The 15057-nt window shown below is 55.3% G+C and overlaps 1 protein-coding gene across 1 annotated transcript in view; it reads left to right on the top strand.

The window, feature by feature from the left end:
* Positions 1 to 2014: 2014 nt before the first annotated feature.
* BCOR (BCL6 corepressor) overlaps positions 2015 to 15057 on the top strand; it is an 82254-nt gene continuing 69211 nt past the window's right edge. Inside the window, exon 1 of the mRNA XM_061359345.1 lies at positions 2015 to 2392. The gene's annotated coding sequence lies outside the window, so the exon portion shown is untranslated. The remainder of the gene's footprint in view (positions 2393 to 15057) is intronic.

Consider the following 15057-nt stretch of genomic DNA (forward strand, 5'->3'; position numbering starts at 1 on the left):
GTGACCTACAGCAGCGCTCTGATTTATTTTTAATGCGCTCCGATTCTTGTTCCGTTGTCAAGAGATGCATTGAGATTCATTTTATATCCCTTGCTTTTCAGACTTCTGTTTTGCTGGAGGGACCCGCCAATAGAGTTTAATTCGATTTGATATGATTTAATGAACACCTTTATCTTTTGTTTTCTAGCAGGAGGATAAAGAATACAACCGCATTCAGCTTTTGCGAAACCAGACATGTATCCCACCGAAATGCTATCTGGTGGCACATACTCGCTGTAACATTTCATTAACAACCCCCTTGATATATTGATTTTTAATATTTGTATTAAATGTTGTGTAAAATTGAACTCAGGCGTTAGAAGAGATTGTGCAAGCCGCGAGACATGACTCCTACTTAATTGTTATTTTTTTTCAGTCCCGGAACAACAGTTGGAAAGAAGCCAGCAGGAGGAAAAAAAAAATAAAATATTTAAAATAAATTCTCCAGGGGGGGGCGGGGAGGATAAAGGGCAGTGCTCGGGAACGCGCAGGGGAGATAGCGACAAGGCGCAGCCCCTCGGGAGCGCGCCACCACGGCCCGGATGCCCCCACTACCACCCAGTCTCCCCGGTTCCCACCCGCGGCTGCCCCTGTTCCCTCCAGCGCCCCAGGCCGTGGCGGCCCCGGTTCCCCTGTCCTTCCCCTGCTCTGCCGGCTCAGCTCGCTCCGCGTCGCCTCCCTCCCTCCTGCTCCATATGGTTTCTCCCCTCCTCCTCTTCCTCCTCCTCCTCTTCTCCCCCCCTCCATGTTGTCTCCGTGACTCTCCCCGCTCCATGTTACGCCTTGAGCCCCCGGGGGAGCGTTTCCCCGCAGTGGCAAGAGCGGGCCACGTATCACGGCTCCGCCTGGCCCGAGCGGGATGCGCATGGGGCTCTGCCGGGCCAGCAAGCAGCGCAGTGGGGAGGGGGGGGGGCAGCAGGGGAAAAAGAAGGCCGTGGGGAGTGGTGCCAGCCAGAACTCCTGTCCAGAGTTTTCCGGGTGTGCGGGAGAAGAGCCTGAAAAAGTTCATTCCCTTTCGTTCCCCCCCTTCTTGGTTTGTTTTTCTGTTCCCCCCCTTCTCCCTCCCGCCCCCCCTTCCAGGAATACGAGGCATTCGGAGATCAACATAATTCACCTGCATAAAAAAAAAGAAAACACCTCTCGAGCTATAAACTAGCGGCTGATCCTCCGCTTAGACTAGTGTTTAGCCGTTCATGCATCATGAGTGTCAAATAAATGCCTGATTGAGGCCCTCAGCGGAGGAATTAGCTTTCCTTGTGCTGGAAATGCATAATAAAGTGCTGAGGCATCCCTCCCGGAGTTAGCTCGGGCTCCGCTCCCTGCTCTCCTCTTTTCGGGAGCTTTCCCTCCCGCGCCCCTGCTCTGTCCCCTGCCTCCCAGCCCTTATCAGCACGCCCAGCTGGCCGGGGCCGAGGGGACCCCCCCTGTGGGTCCCAGATAGGGTGGAGTGGGGACGGGCTGGGGGTGGAGGGAGCACACGAGCATCGCTCCCGGTGCCTGGGTCGCCGGCCGGAGCTGCGGGGGCTCCCCGGGGAGAGCTGTCCCAGGCCTCCCAGGGTCGGGGAGCAGCGGGACAGGGGAATATCGGGGAACCCGGCAACGACCGGCGGATACGACCCAGCCCCGAAGCCTGGTGGCGAAGTGGGGGGCAGCCAAGCCGGTGCGGCCACCCGGCCAGAGCCGAGGTATCCCCGGGCAAGGGGTGCTGCCGGCTTTGAGGGGTGGCCGAGCGGGGCACACAGGGGTTAACCGAGCCACAGTCGGGAGGAGCAGTTGAAGTGCACGGGCTGCAGATGCTTTTTCAGGCCTCGGTGTCTACCGTTTTAAATTAAAAAAATGCACCCGGCCCGACCATGCACCAGTGACCTGCAATTTCCCCTTCTTCTCAAACTGAAATATGGCCAAACTATCTTCAAGTTAAGGGCTGGGGACGGAGGCGGGGGATGTTGGGGGGGGGGGGGGGAGTGGAGGGAGGAAATCGCTCTGGGTTGAGATCTCTGTGTCAAGTTTCATCCCCTCCTGACATTTCTGGCTCCGCGCCAAAGTCCCGAAAATGGAAAACTGGGGAAGGGCGGGCGGTGTGGAGCGGAGAGGAGGGGGTGAGGGGAGCGGGCTGCAGCTCTCGGCGGAGAAGCAGTAGCGAAAGGCTCCGGCCAAGAGGGATGCATGAGCAAGCCCGCCTGAGCGGAGCGCGGCGGCATCTTCCGCCATCCGTTCCGCCGCCGGCCGCTGCCATTGTTACCGGCGGGCGATGCGGGGACCAGAGCCTCCGCTCCGGCGAGAGATAAATAGCCCCTGACAGCGCCTCTTCGCACCCACAGCTCGGCAGATCGGACTCAGCGAACGGCCGCAGGTCTGTGTCGTTCCCTTTCGCGGGAGTCCCTTTAAATCTCCGCTTCCTCCCACCACAACCTCTCCCGGGGGATGCTGCCGACCTTCCCCCCCCTTCTCTCCCGGCTCCGCACGTCCTCCCCTGCTCGCTCCCGCTATTACGGCTCGGCACGACGTGGAGCCTCCGGCCGGGGGCAGAGCCCCGCCGGGGGTGTATGGGGTGAGAAAAGTCTCTGCTGAAATACTTTCGGCAGGCTGCGCCTTTGCCAGGAAGGGTCTTAGCGCTGGGTCTTTTGTCTCGGGGCCTTCGTCTGCGTCCCCCGGGGCGGCTGGCGGCTCTCCCGGGGAGAGCTTCCGCGGAAAGCGCGGCGGCTCCCCAGACCCCCGCTACCAGCGCCCGGTCGCACTCCTGCAGGCTCCCCCGCCTCGCGGTTCTCCTCTCCCGCCACAGAAACCGAAGGGTTGAGCCCTGCCCGCCGGATCCTCGTCCTACCCGCGCCGCCCCTTCGAGTGCTGAGCGTGACAGCCCGAGGGGGACCGGGGGAGGCCCTCGCTGGCCGTGGTGCTCCCCTCCACCGACCGTCCCGGAGAGGGTGCTGGGGAGCAAGACTGGTAACCAAAGCGCTACTTTCTAGCTGCTCCCCCGCCCCCGGCAGCCCCCGGGCTAACCGGGCGGTCATGTACTCTCCGAACCCCTTGGCACCTCTCCGGACTGCCTTCCCCCGGGACAACGGGGAACGCCACGTCCCCCGCTGGCGCTTGCGAGCGGCTCGGCGTGAAGCAAGCCAGCACTTCATTTCTTTCAGCATCCCATTCCTCGCCCCCCGCCCCGGCTGAGGCCGAGCCGGTATGTGTGTGTGTGAGACGGGGTTATCACCACCCCGAGGCATTTTCAGGCCGGCTGCTGCGGGAGTCTCTCCCAGGTGGAGCCGGTACGGGCGGCCGGACAAAGGAGGGAGCCCGGGCTGCGTTCGGAGCCCCGAGGCGCGGAGAAGTGCGGGCAGTGCTGGCCCGGCTCGGCTCAGCTTGTCCCCCACTCCCCGCCAGCTGTGGGGCTTGGCTGGGGCCTCGGGGTGCTGCCGCCGCCTCGGGAAGCGCGGGCTAGGCTTTCAGAGCGTGTCTTTCCATTTCCATTTAATGCACTTTTAGGCGATTGTTTTCCCTTTCCACTTGTTTGTCTCCTGCTAGCCTCGTAAACTGCCTCATGATTTATTACCTAGGCTAAGTGCTTAATTTGTGAATATGAAACAGATTAAAAGGAGATCGGCGTATTTTAGCAGGCAGGCCAGAGCAAAGCCAGGCAGCTGTTTCCAGTTTGTAGGCATCTCCAACCTCGTGTTAAGCGGGCTAGCCTGCTAGTGATCAAGGGGGTATCCCCGGCTCTTTCCGCGAGGCCCACCGCCGCTGGCTCCCCGGGTGCACGGCTGGCACGGAGACCGGCCACGGGACGGGCGCTTTGGGGTGGGCTTTGAGGCGTGGGGGCACACGATACTGACGCCGTCCGTCGAAACGGTACCCGTGACTCTGGGATCCAGGACCCGCTGGGCAGGCTCTGCCGGCGTCGGGCCCAGCAGGCACGCAGAGGGTTAACGACGACTCTGCCCTCTCCTTCAAAAGACTCACTCGAGATAGAATAAATACGATCGGGGCGGAGAGGGGGTGCCGCTCAGGCCACATGATGCAAAAAGTAAGACAAGCACACTCCGGAGAACAAAGGCTTCCTCCCCCTTCCTCCCCCTCCCCCCAAAATCTGTCTCAATTCCGCAAGTAAACTTGAGCAGCTATAAACCAAAGAGGAGCGGTGGAAGTTACAGCCGAGGGAAAATCAAAATAAATACCTTTGATGCAGTCCAAGCACGCACTTGGTATTTTCTGGAGACACCCCTCCTCAGCCAGGCGGGACATTGGGGGCTGCCCCCCACTACAGTGTTGACGTGCTCCTCCGGGGTTGTGCCTCGGGCCGATTTAGGTCTCAAAGTCCAGGGAGCACCCGCTGCCCGCAGCCAGCACCATCTCGCAGCCAAGCGAGAGGGCCCGCTCCTCACCGTCGGGGCCGGGGTCAGGAGCAGCAGCAGCGGGGCAAGGCTGTCCCAGGTGTCCCGCGGGCCATTTCGCCGGGAGCGAGGACTGCGTGGCCGAGATACATCGCGGTGAGATATGGCCGGGTCCCCGAGCAGGTCGTGGGGCTGGGGGCGATGCCCGGCTCTACGGGAGCCCGGCAGGAGCCGGCGTTTGGGTGATTTGCCCCCTCTATCCTGTGTCATGCAAGAGACACCTCTCTGCCCGCGACCACTGCTCCTGCCTGCCCTGCGTTTGCAGAGCACCCCGGGCACTTCCATGGCTGTCAATAGCACCCTGGAGTAATTCCCATCCCCAGTGCCCCACAGAGCCTGCCTCCTCCCTCTGCACCCCCTTCCTCTGCCTCTTGCGTTGGCCTTGGAGGAGGTTTTAATGCATCGGGGATGGCAGAAGAAGTGAAGGGGAGAAACCATCAAGCCAGCAGCCTGTGCAGCTGAGCAGACCATGAGGCCTGCTGAGTACAAAGCACTGCCAGAGAGGCAAAAATCTATAACCTGCCCTATACCTCTGCGCACCACATAAGAATTGGGAGTAAGAGCACTGTGTGACTCCCACTGGAGCACAGCAGACAGAGCTGGGTAGGAGGTAAATGACTCGTGTACCCTCTGTGCACCTCGTGCAATTGCTCTGCTGCTGCAGATGTGCTTGGCATGGGAGTTATAGAAGGAGCAGGAGATGAGGACAGGCTCTGGGCAAAGCATGGGGACAAAGTATGGGGTGGCACATGGCTGGGCAGGCTGGGCCTCAGTCTGCTGGGGAGCAGGAGAGCAAAAGACCATGCACACAGCATTTGGAAAGATCCCTCTGTGTGTGCGTGTGTGAAGATGTCAGAGCAACTCTTGTCTGGGGAAAGCTGAATATAAGCTGTTGCTGGGAAGCAGTGCTTGTAGGTACTTGAGTGGTGGCTTGGGGACACCCTGTCCCATGTCAAGGAAGCACCTGAAAGAAGAGCGCAAGAACGAGACAGCAGATGTGTTTGTATCTATGCAGATGTTTCAGGTTGGCTTGAGACAAGGTCCTTCTTCGGTATTGGGGGCAAGGGTTGTGGCAAATACTGAACCCCATTTCCCAGGGGCCTGACAGGCTTTGGGTGTAGCTGACAGGCCCCTGCCTTGTGACACGATAGGAGAGCTATTGCATAAGTATTACACACCAGATATTTCTAGCCCTGGGCCTTGTTCTTCACTGACTGAAGGTAGGACTAAAACTTTTGAGCAGCCTGAAGAGCAGTAGGCAAAAACGGCCCCAGGGTCTCCTCACCTCCCTGTGGGTTCTGCACAGAGCTGTTCTCTCGCTAGGTCCCTCCAGCATTTTAGCAAGCAGAGAAAAACACAGGTTTGTGTCATGATGGTAAGATATAGCACTTTTTTTCTTCAAGCAATATACATAAGCCATAAAAAAAAGTGGCTGGAAAAAATCTTTCCAACTTGTTGACTTGGCCTTTGCAGTCATCTCTACCTCAGGCAGGGCCACGGCCACAACGTTAAACACACTGCCGAAATCCACCATGCTATAAAGTCACCTGGTCCCTCAAGCACTCTTGCAAAGCACTCCAGGTCCCCATAGAAAATGCTTTGCATGTGCTTAAAACTATGTGGATTTGCTTCCAACAGCGCATAATGCCAGTTTGAGCCTGATCCTGTCTGGCTTTCACTGAATTAATGCCTGGATGGATCTAAGTCCCAATATCTCAGACCAAAGTGGTTCAGATAGTTGTCCTGCTGCTGTCCCTCACTGCCCCAAAGGCATTTTAAAATCTCCTTGGAAGTGCTGTTATGTGGCCATGGCTAAGCCTCAGAAACAAAGCAGAGAACACTACTAAAGACTCAAAGAATCGCAGAATGGTTTGGTTTGGAAAGGACCTTAAAGATCACCCAGTTCCAACACCCCTGCCATGGGCAGGAACAGCTTCCACTAGACCAAGCTGCTCAAAGCCCCATCCAGCCTGGTCTTGAACATTTACAGGGACTGGGCATCCATAATGCAGAACGAGCAAACCCCTATGGCTTGCAGTGGTCGTATGGACACTGAAAGGTATGAACACTGCTTCAGTTTCGATCAGATGCACCCCAGGCTCCCCTCCTGACCACAGTCCCTTCCTGCCAGCACTCACAGACTGTAGGCACCCCATCCCCAAGAGTCTGCAGCCCTTCTTGCTGCAAGGCTTACACCTTCATCGTTCACCCAGTGACAGTCTGTCAAGTCACAGTGTCTCTCTTTTTCATCACTGCTTCCAGAATGCTCACAAGCAAGGGAAAAATGTTTTCAAAAGTCCTGTCACCAAAAACCCTTAAAGACCACTGCGTGACCACCTAAATGATGTCTTCATGTTCTTATGACCTCTAGGTATGCCACCTCTCTGGGTTCTGTTTAGATTCGTAAGGTTGTGGGACTTTGTCTTGCATCGTCTGATGTACTGTGGCTGTCACCTAAACACAATACAGTGGTGGGAAGTTTTGAACTCGGGTCAGGCTCAGGATGCATAGAGATAGGGGCTAAATTTCAGTGGCATTTTCTCTTTCCAGGTCCACAACTATTGTGTGACAGCAGCTTTAGCATGCTGGGCACTCTGTAGGCACAGAAGGCAGATCGTTGTGCTTGCCCATAAAACTGTAAAAACCTACAACAGCAGATGAGCAGAAGAGTGATGCTGGTGGTAAAGGGAGGCAGGCAAGTTCCTGGTTTCCCCTGCAGGCTCCTTTGCTGTTGCTCTCCAAGGCCACAGCTCCCAAAGCCCGTGTCCTGCAGTTAGAACAGTGTGTGCTTGTATGCGTGTGTTCATGTGAATTTTGTTTCTACATAATGTGGATTACCTTTCTTTTAGCAGCAAATCCGTTCAGGGCTTTGGATAAAAAGGGAAATCCTGCAGCCATTCCTTCTCTGGGAAAGGACATGTCTTCTGTGTGCTCCTTTTTCCGAGCCGTCCCCAAACACCCTTTTTCCTAGCTCAGCATCTGATCTCACCTTAAAAGCCTGCCTGCTCTCAGAGTGAAGCACTCTTACATGGGGAACGAAGGGAAAACACAAGGATTAAGGCACAGCAGGTGAGGTGCTGCTCAAATAAATGGGAGGAGAAGGGAACCAGGGTGTAGAGCATAGAAGTAACCCCCAGTGGCATTGCATTGGGTGGTGCTAACAGAGGGCTTGTACCCCCCACTACCAGCCCCCTAGGAAGCCTCCCCCACAAGGAGACTGGGTGTGCCATAGATGCGGGACACCTAATGGGCTTCCTTCTTCTGAAGCCCGGTAGGACTGCTTGGCTTTACAAAGTGCGGAGGCAATCTTGTAGGAAAAGAGAGCTCCATTGATTTAAATGCAAAATTACCCTCATGCAGTTCTAATTTCCCAGGCGAGGGCTATGCAGGCTCTGAAAACATGAAAGTTGTTGATGTATTGGTTCAATTAATTTTTAAAATAAGTTTGAATGCCATTTGTTTCACATCTGATAGGAAAGCGCTGTAGATTTTTGCAAGCAAAGAGGTGAGTGTGGATAGGGTGTGTATGTTGCATAGCCTTGAAAAGGGCTTAAACGAGGCATTCATTTAGTACCAGGCCTCTGTGCAGGGATGAGCGAGACCCGTGGTGAAAGAAAAAGACCTGAACATCTGTATTTGCTAAGTGGCACTGGCAGCAGTCAGCCAGCTCACAGAGAAGAGCAGACATGCGGGTGTGAGGCCCAGTGGAGGCTGTTGTGTCCCTGGTGCTTTTTAAAAGGAAATAATAGCTAGTGGGGGAACCCTTTCTGGTGGCCTTGGCTCCCGTGACCCCCCTCTGATGTATGATATTTAAACAAGGAAATGTCAATATTGGTTTTCCACATACAACCTCGTTCTGCTCTCCATGAAAACTAATGACAAACCCCTTGGAGGGTTAGAGCAGACCCCAAAACAGTCACTCAGACCCACATACTGTTGGCTGCAGCAGCCTGGAAGGAAGAGGGAGCGGGCTGTCATGAGTGGTATGCGCTTGCAGGTAAATTAGAAAGAAGAGAAGCAATCCCACCCTGCGGCTCACAGAGCCTGAAAACTGCAGGTCTGATGGTTTGAATGATTATTGCTTTTTTAAATTATAAATTGCATTTTGGTACAGTGAGTGAGGATAATGGGCTGCTTACTAGAATTAAGTGCAACTGAAGGGTGTGTTGTTATAACAAAGGTGACTTCTCTGTGCTGGCTTTTTCACGGTCGAAGCTAATGGAGAATTTGATTTAAACCTGATGGCTGTCTGGCAATGGTTTTGGAAAGGAGATGCCAGTTGTACAAGAAGGTGTCTTTAAACTGGGCCATCAGATGTGTCTTCTGATATAAATGTCCTCTGAGGTAGGAAAGTGTAAGTCATAGTAAGAGAGGGCAAGTGTGTCTCATAGTAAAACGAGGGCTCGTGGAAAGTATGGACAAAGGGAGGGCTGCTACTAGTGGGACATGAAGGCTGTGACATGTGTCATGGGAAAAATCATTTTATTGTGGATAATTTAAGCTTAAAGGGGCAGTTGTGGTGCAACTGCATGGCACAGAATGTGAGGTGGAGCATATGCACAAAAGCAACTTAACCATGAATCCCATTCTGCCCTTGTCTTGGTTTACGCAGGCTGGGCCTCTCTGGGTTTTGCAGTAGCAGCTTCAAGGTCCTCTAAGATCACATGAGCCTCATCAGAGTTCACTCCAGGGTAAAAAGCATAGCTACACAGGCTTTGTGCTGTGTTGGCACTGTGTTCCTGGAGGCAGTAGCAGAATAAGTGGTATACGAGTCCCTTAGAGCAGATCTGTGCAGATGGAGAATCACTCCTAGATGGGGACCAGCTTTCCTGGGCAGGTTATAGCTGCTTTCCCACTGGAAGGTGCCTATGGTGCAGGCCCACTATACTCACCCAGTTTCCAGCATGTACCACAACCTCAGGGCAGATGTGTCAGTGGGAAGAGCCTGGGGAACTGAATGAGTGGGTTACAAGATGCCATAGGCCAGTCTGATTGCTTCTGGTGGGGAAAGCACCTTTGGTCTCATGCATGACCACAGTATCATGATTGATGTGAATCTCCAACTGAGACTATGGAAGAAGACCTATCATGTGGGAGGAAAATAAATAAAGGAGTGTTGCTCAGCTATGAGTCCTAGGAAGCACAGGGTTCATGTATGAGGCTCAGCCACTTCCAAGACTCTGTCCTGTAGGATTTTCTGCTTTTGAGGATACAAACAACATGGAAAGAGATCTTTGGGGCACAGGCTGTTTCACCCTCATTACATAAGGCCCAGCACAACATAGGCCTAGCTACAGCTGAGGCTTTTAGAAGCCGGTCTCAATCCATGGCATCTAGGCTACAACTCAGGCCATCTCATGCAGTCCAGGCTTGCAGCACCAAGCGTGGTTGCTCTCACTGCATGCAGTGTTTCCTGGTGTAGCTTGAATAGATCAGAGATTTGGAAGTTACAGGAGCAATACAGTTGCTTCTGTAATACATAGACCTTCCATGTCCATTCCATACTGCCATTGCTCAGCAAGGCTATTTCAGAAGCTGGGATAGACTGAAAAACAGATGGGCATCACCAGGATGGGCAGAGGAAGGGCAGCTTCTATTTCTTTATCAGATGATATATTTAATCTCTTGTCCAGTAGGAGAGCTTTACCCTGCTTTTTGGAGCAGATATTCATGTGAAGGTGAATTGGGAATGACCTGGGGTGTGAAAGGGACTGTTTGCCATGGTTGAAGAAGCCCTTGTGGAAGCTGTCTGTAAAGTATCTGGAAGTACTGTCTCAAAATTGAGCCACGCCACGGCCAGTAAAAAGACTGAATAGTGAAGGTGTTGCTGGAACTTAACTGGGGCTTCAGCACTGCAAGAGAGGAAGAGGGAGGAGAGGGAATGGTGTAGTGGAGCACTGTGCTCATCTCTTGAAAGTGCACAGCCAGGGCTAGTGCCATTGTGAGTATATGTAGCAGTTGCTTCTTACAGCAAAAGCAGAAACATATGAAGCCCTACTGAAGGCTAGGGCTGATGGACACTGAAAAAGCCCCAGATAGAAACACGAAGCTAGCTTTTGCAGTTTGGTCAAATGACGCTCCGCACTGTGAATTTGATGAACACTAGTCTGCATGAAGACAGGTGACTTTTTAAATGGGGTTTTAATAAAGTCAGTATTGCTAAAGCTATCTATAAAGGTAATCTGCATAGGGTTTTAAACAAGCTTAATGATGCCATTAATGCTTTTGACATGGAGACCATTGCCAGAATATTGTGTCTGGCTCTGTTGTGGTGTTTGCATGTTAAAATTGCATTGGCAAATTAATATGGGATCAGAAAAGAGCTACAAGAGTGATTCAAGCTCTGAGAATCGCATCTTATTGCAAAAGACTAAAGAAATCCCATCTATTAATTTATCCAAGAGGAGGCTATGACTTGGTTTGATCATAGTCTTTAAGTGCCCTAAGTGTCTCTATGGGGAGATTTCTGATAGTAGAGATCTCTTTAATGTGGCAGACAAAGGCATAATGAGATCCTATGTTGGAAATGAAGCTATATGAATTCTGAGAAGAAATAGGTACATGTTTTGTTTTGTTTTGTTTTGTTTTGTTTTAAACCAGTGAGGGAACACAGCCACTGGAACAACTGAGGCAAGCAGTGTGTTTGCTGTTACTTAGAAGTCTTCAGAGCAAGTCTGGATGCCAGGTTAAAAGCTCAGCCAGAATTTATGAGTCTGATACAAGAACGTCTGGCTGAAACTCACTGGCCCATGATATGTAGCAGGTCAGAACAGCTGATCATAAAGGTCCATTCTTGGTTTAAAAAAACCTGTGAATTAGGTATTTCAAGTCCCCTGAGCCCCAATATTACTGTACGTCTCGAAGGAATGCATTACAAGCTGTCATTGTTTAATTGTAAGCAAGCAGGAGGATTGCTTTTTTTATTATTATTCATTAATAAAATTTCCAAGCCCTCGTAAAGCACCAGAGTTTAGCAGCTCTCAATAAACATGACAACATTTTAAAACCAATTCAGCTAATTCTCCTTCCCCCGTTGGCTCAGCTTTGGTTTTGCAGTGGCACAATTTCATCAGTGCTGCACCTACCCATGCTTCTGTAGGGAAAACTGTGAATTCCAGCCAAATTAAAGAAAAACCCACAACCTACATAGTTAGGGCAGCCCCCTCACTTTGTGCCCTCCTTCATCTCACAGATACATCACAGGCTTTCTCTCTGCACTGTGCATGAGCAGAGCGGGAAAGAAGTCCCTGTTTTCTAGTACAGGCCCCTCGGATTCCCCTCGGGAGGCCATTGTCCGTCACGGAGCTCCTGGCTTGGCCGAATGAATGGCAAGGAAGGAGAAAAAGGTATTAAGGAGACACCTGGTATTCCTGAAATTATGCAAGCTATTAACCTCCTTGAGGTTTCATAAAATGGCGTCCAGCAAATGGTCAGGATGTTTGGCTTACACGGGAGGAGCAGTTTGCAAGACAGCACAAACTTTCTTAATATCTCTTCGAAGGAAAAGAAAGATAACAAAAATCCCCAGCCGCGGCTCTCGGGAGCCTTGAAAATCATATCCACGGTTGCTTGGACATACTAAACCTGCGCTGCATTCACTGCCTCCTTAGTCTCAGTTATCAAAACTGAAACAAGAGGTGGGAAGGAGCGCAGCCAAAGATGGAGTTTAAAGTTGCCCGGGGACTGTGCTCACGTCGGCGGGAGTCCTCCCCCCATCCCATCCCGCCTCCGTTTCTCGAGCCCGCAGCGTGTGATGGGCAGGCAGGGGGTGAATCAGAGGGACGAGGCCCCAGGGCTCGGCGAGCTGCTCGGCGGGGCGCCGCTGCCTCCCGGGGAGCAGGCGGGGGGCCGGCGGGGAGCCAGGCAGCGGGGGAGAAGGTGAACCGGGAGCCGAGCGGGGCACAAACCCATTAGTTGCACATAACTTGGGAAGGCGCTTGGCCTCGCCATGACAACCGGCGGCTCGGGCGGCTCCCACGTCCCACCGCCTCCCCCCGGGAGCCCCTTTCTGCCCCCTTTCTCGGCGTTTGGGGAATGCGGGGCTAGAGGGACAAGCCCGGTGCGGGTAACAAAAGGGGATGAAAGGAGCTCCGTCGTTCACTTTACACGTCCGAGAAGCATTTTCATGCTCCGTAATAAGAAGGGATCATTCCGAGGAAGTTCAGATCAAAGGGGAGAGCATCCGAGGCATTTGCATAATTGCCGGATTTCGGAGCACGGGCAGCCGATCGGCTGCTGCCCAACCTGGGCACCGCACCGGGGGCTGCTCCTTGCACCGCCCGGGGGCCCCGGCGAGGCCCGGAGAGAGGGAGAGGCTGCAGACCGTGCCCCCGCGGGGAGACAGCGAGACCCATCCCGGGAGCGGGGATACGGAGGCCGGGGGGGCCCGGGCGCGGTGCTGGGGCACGGCTCCGCTGCCCGACGGCAGGGAGCTCCTAAGGGCGACAACCCCCCAGTGTGCCCAAGCGGTGTCCGGGTCGTCAGGGGCCGCTCTCCTGTCCCCCGCCGCTTTTAAAAATTATGTTGTGAATGAAGGTGGTGCCGGTGGGGATTGGCTCCCTGTTCCCAACCGGCGACATCTGCGCCGCGGAGCCAGCACGTCGCCTCCTCGGGCGGCTGGCGGGTGGCTGCCGGCCCGGCGGCTCGCATCGCCACCAGCGAGCAGGGATAAAGGGATTAACCGGCACGCTCGCTCCGCCGGCGGGGAAGGGGGAAGGGAGAAAGGGGGGGGCACTTCGCGGGCTCAATCCTCCCGCTCCCCCGCACCCCCCCCCGTTGCCTCTCCCTGTGCCCGAGCCCTCGGCCGGCCCCGCGGCGCTGCCCCCGGCCGGCCCCAGCAGCGGGAGGCACCGGGCGCGCCTGCGGTGCCTTATTGTTCCTGTAACCAGCCGGGGCTGCCGCAGGCGACCGTGGTGCTCGGGGCGAAGGGGCTCTCCTCTGCTGCTACAGGGGAGGGGATGCCCCTGGACACCTTTTTCAGCCATTTTAAAGCGGTAAACCTGGCGTCTCGCCGCTGGTGCTTCAGCCCCCCCTTGCCCCCTTCTGTGGAACCCACTGCACGCCCTCCGTGGCGCACGGAGATGCGGGGCTCCCTCCCGCCTCTAAATCGATGCAACCCGCAGCTGCCCTCCACCTGCGGCCCCGAGGCAAAACCCCTGCCTGCCGCTGGGCCGAGGCACCAGTTTCTGTCCCGGGGATGCGGCCAGCCCTGGCCCCTGCTCCCGCTGTAGCGCAGCCACCTATTGCCCCATCCCCGAGCCGGGAAGCCGAAAGCCTTTACCCCGTCCCCGAGTCACGGTTCAGCCCGTCTCCGCTCAAGCCGCAAACCAGGATGCAGCCGACCCCAGGCCGGGGTGCAGGCACCCCGTGGGAGCCGCGGCTTCTCCCCTCCAGGCCAGCCCCCGAGAGGGCTGGCTGGGCGCCAGGGAGGTGAAGTTGGGCTCAGTGATGGCTGGCGGATGGCGTGTTAGTGTGGAAAGCGAGGGGGGGAAGGCGAACGGGAGCACGGATGGCACCGTACAAGCTCGCCACGTGACCAGAATGTGTTTATCTCGTCCGGCGAAGCCTACGGAGGCCAGCCGTGCTTCCGCGGCACCCGCGCAACTCCCGCGGACGGAGCTGGGCCCTGCGAGAGAGCGGAGACCGCATCTATTTGCTTTCGCTGTCGCTTCGGCTCTTATCATTTGCCTTGTCATTCATCATCAACCTCTCCCGGTCTCCTCCCCATTTGCCCCCAGCCACCTCCCCCAGGGTCAGTAGGGAAAAGGCTGGGAATCCATCTGAGGAGACGTGGGAATAAGGGTGGGATGGAGATGTGGCTGGGGCGGCGGGGGTGTTGGTGGTGAATAAAAGCAGCTGCATGCAGAACAAAGGTGCTGGAGGGTGGCTTTTGGTGGTGGAGCAGAACCTCGTAAATGGGAGATTTCCGTTCACAAGACTCCGCTTGCACAGTTTCTGTCCTGCCCTTGAACTGACAAGTGAATATCTGCATCGCAACCAGCAAGTAAATCACCCGGAGCCTAGCTGGGGGAGGGAGTGCACAACGCTTCCCTCGGTTGCTAAGAGCAGAAAAGTGGGAGATTTCAGCTTCGCAGCGCAGCCCCGCTTCCCCGCTCCAATATTTACTTCGGGAGCCCAGCGAAACGCGCTCCGTGTTTATCCCGGAGAGTGCCGGAGTAAGCTGGCCTTTGCGTGATTAGGAGCGAGCGGAGGAGCTGCCGTGGCGCGGAATATCAAAGCCAGACCGCCTTGGCAGGGCTCCCAGGCTGGGCTTTACTGGCACCCGTGGGATTCCGCGGGGCAGGGCGAGCGCGGCCCGGGCGGCGCTCCCGCTCCCGGCTCCCCTGGGCACGGCACAGGAGAGGGGGGGGAGCTCGCAGCACCTCGCGGCAGCGGCCTTTCTGCCGTGGGCTCCACGTTAACGAGGCGCAGCGGCTGGGCTTGCCCGCGGGCTCGGCGCTTCGCACCATCAGCTGCGGGCAGCCGGGCGGTAATTTCATTAGTGCCGTCGCGTTCGGGGAGAAAACCGCCCGTCGTCTCCGCCCAGCCTCTGGAGAGCAGACAAAGGTCTGCGAGGCAAGGCCCCGCGGCCGTCCCCTGTTAATGTTCAACCGGGAGCGAGGCAACCGTGCTT

The sequence above is a fragment of the Neopsephotus bourkii genome, unplaced genomic scaffold, assembly GCF_033783945.1.
Source record: "Neopsephotus bourkii isolate Nb327-2 ecotype Australia unplaced genomic scaffold, CSIRO-AGI_Nbou_v1 NB_962, whole genome shotgun sequence".
Lineage (NCBI taxonomy): Eukaryota > Metazoa > Chordata > Aves > Psittaciformes > Psittacidae > Neopsephotus > Neopsephotus bourkii.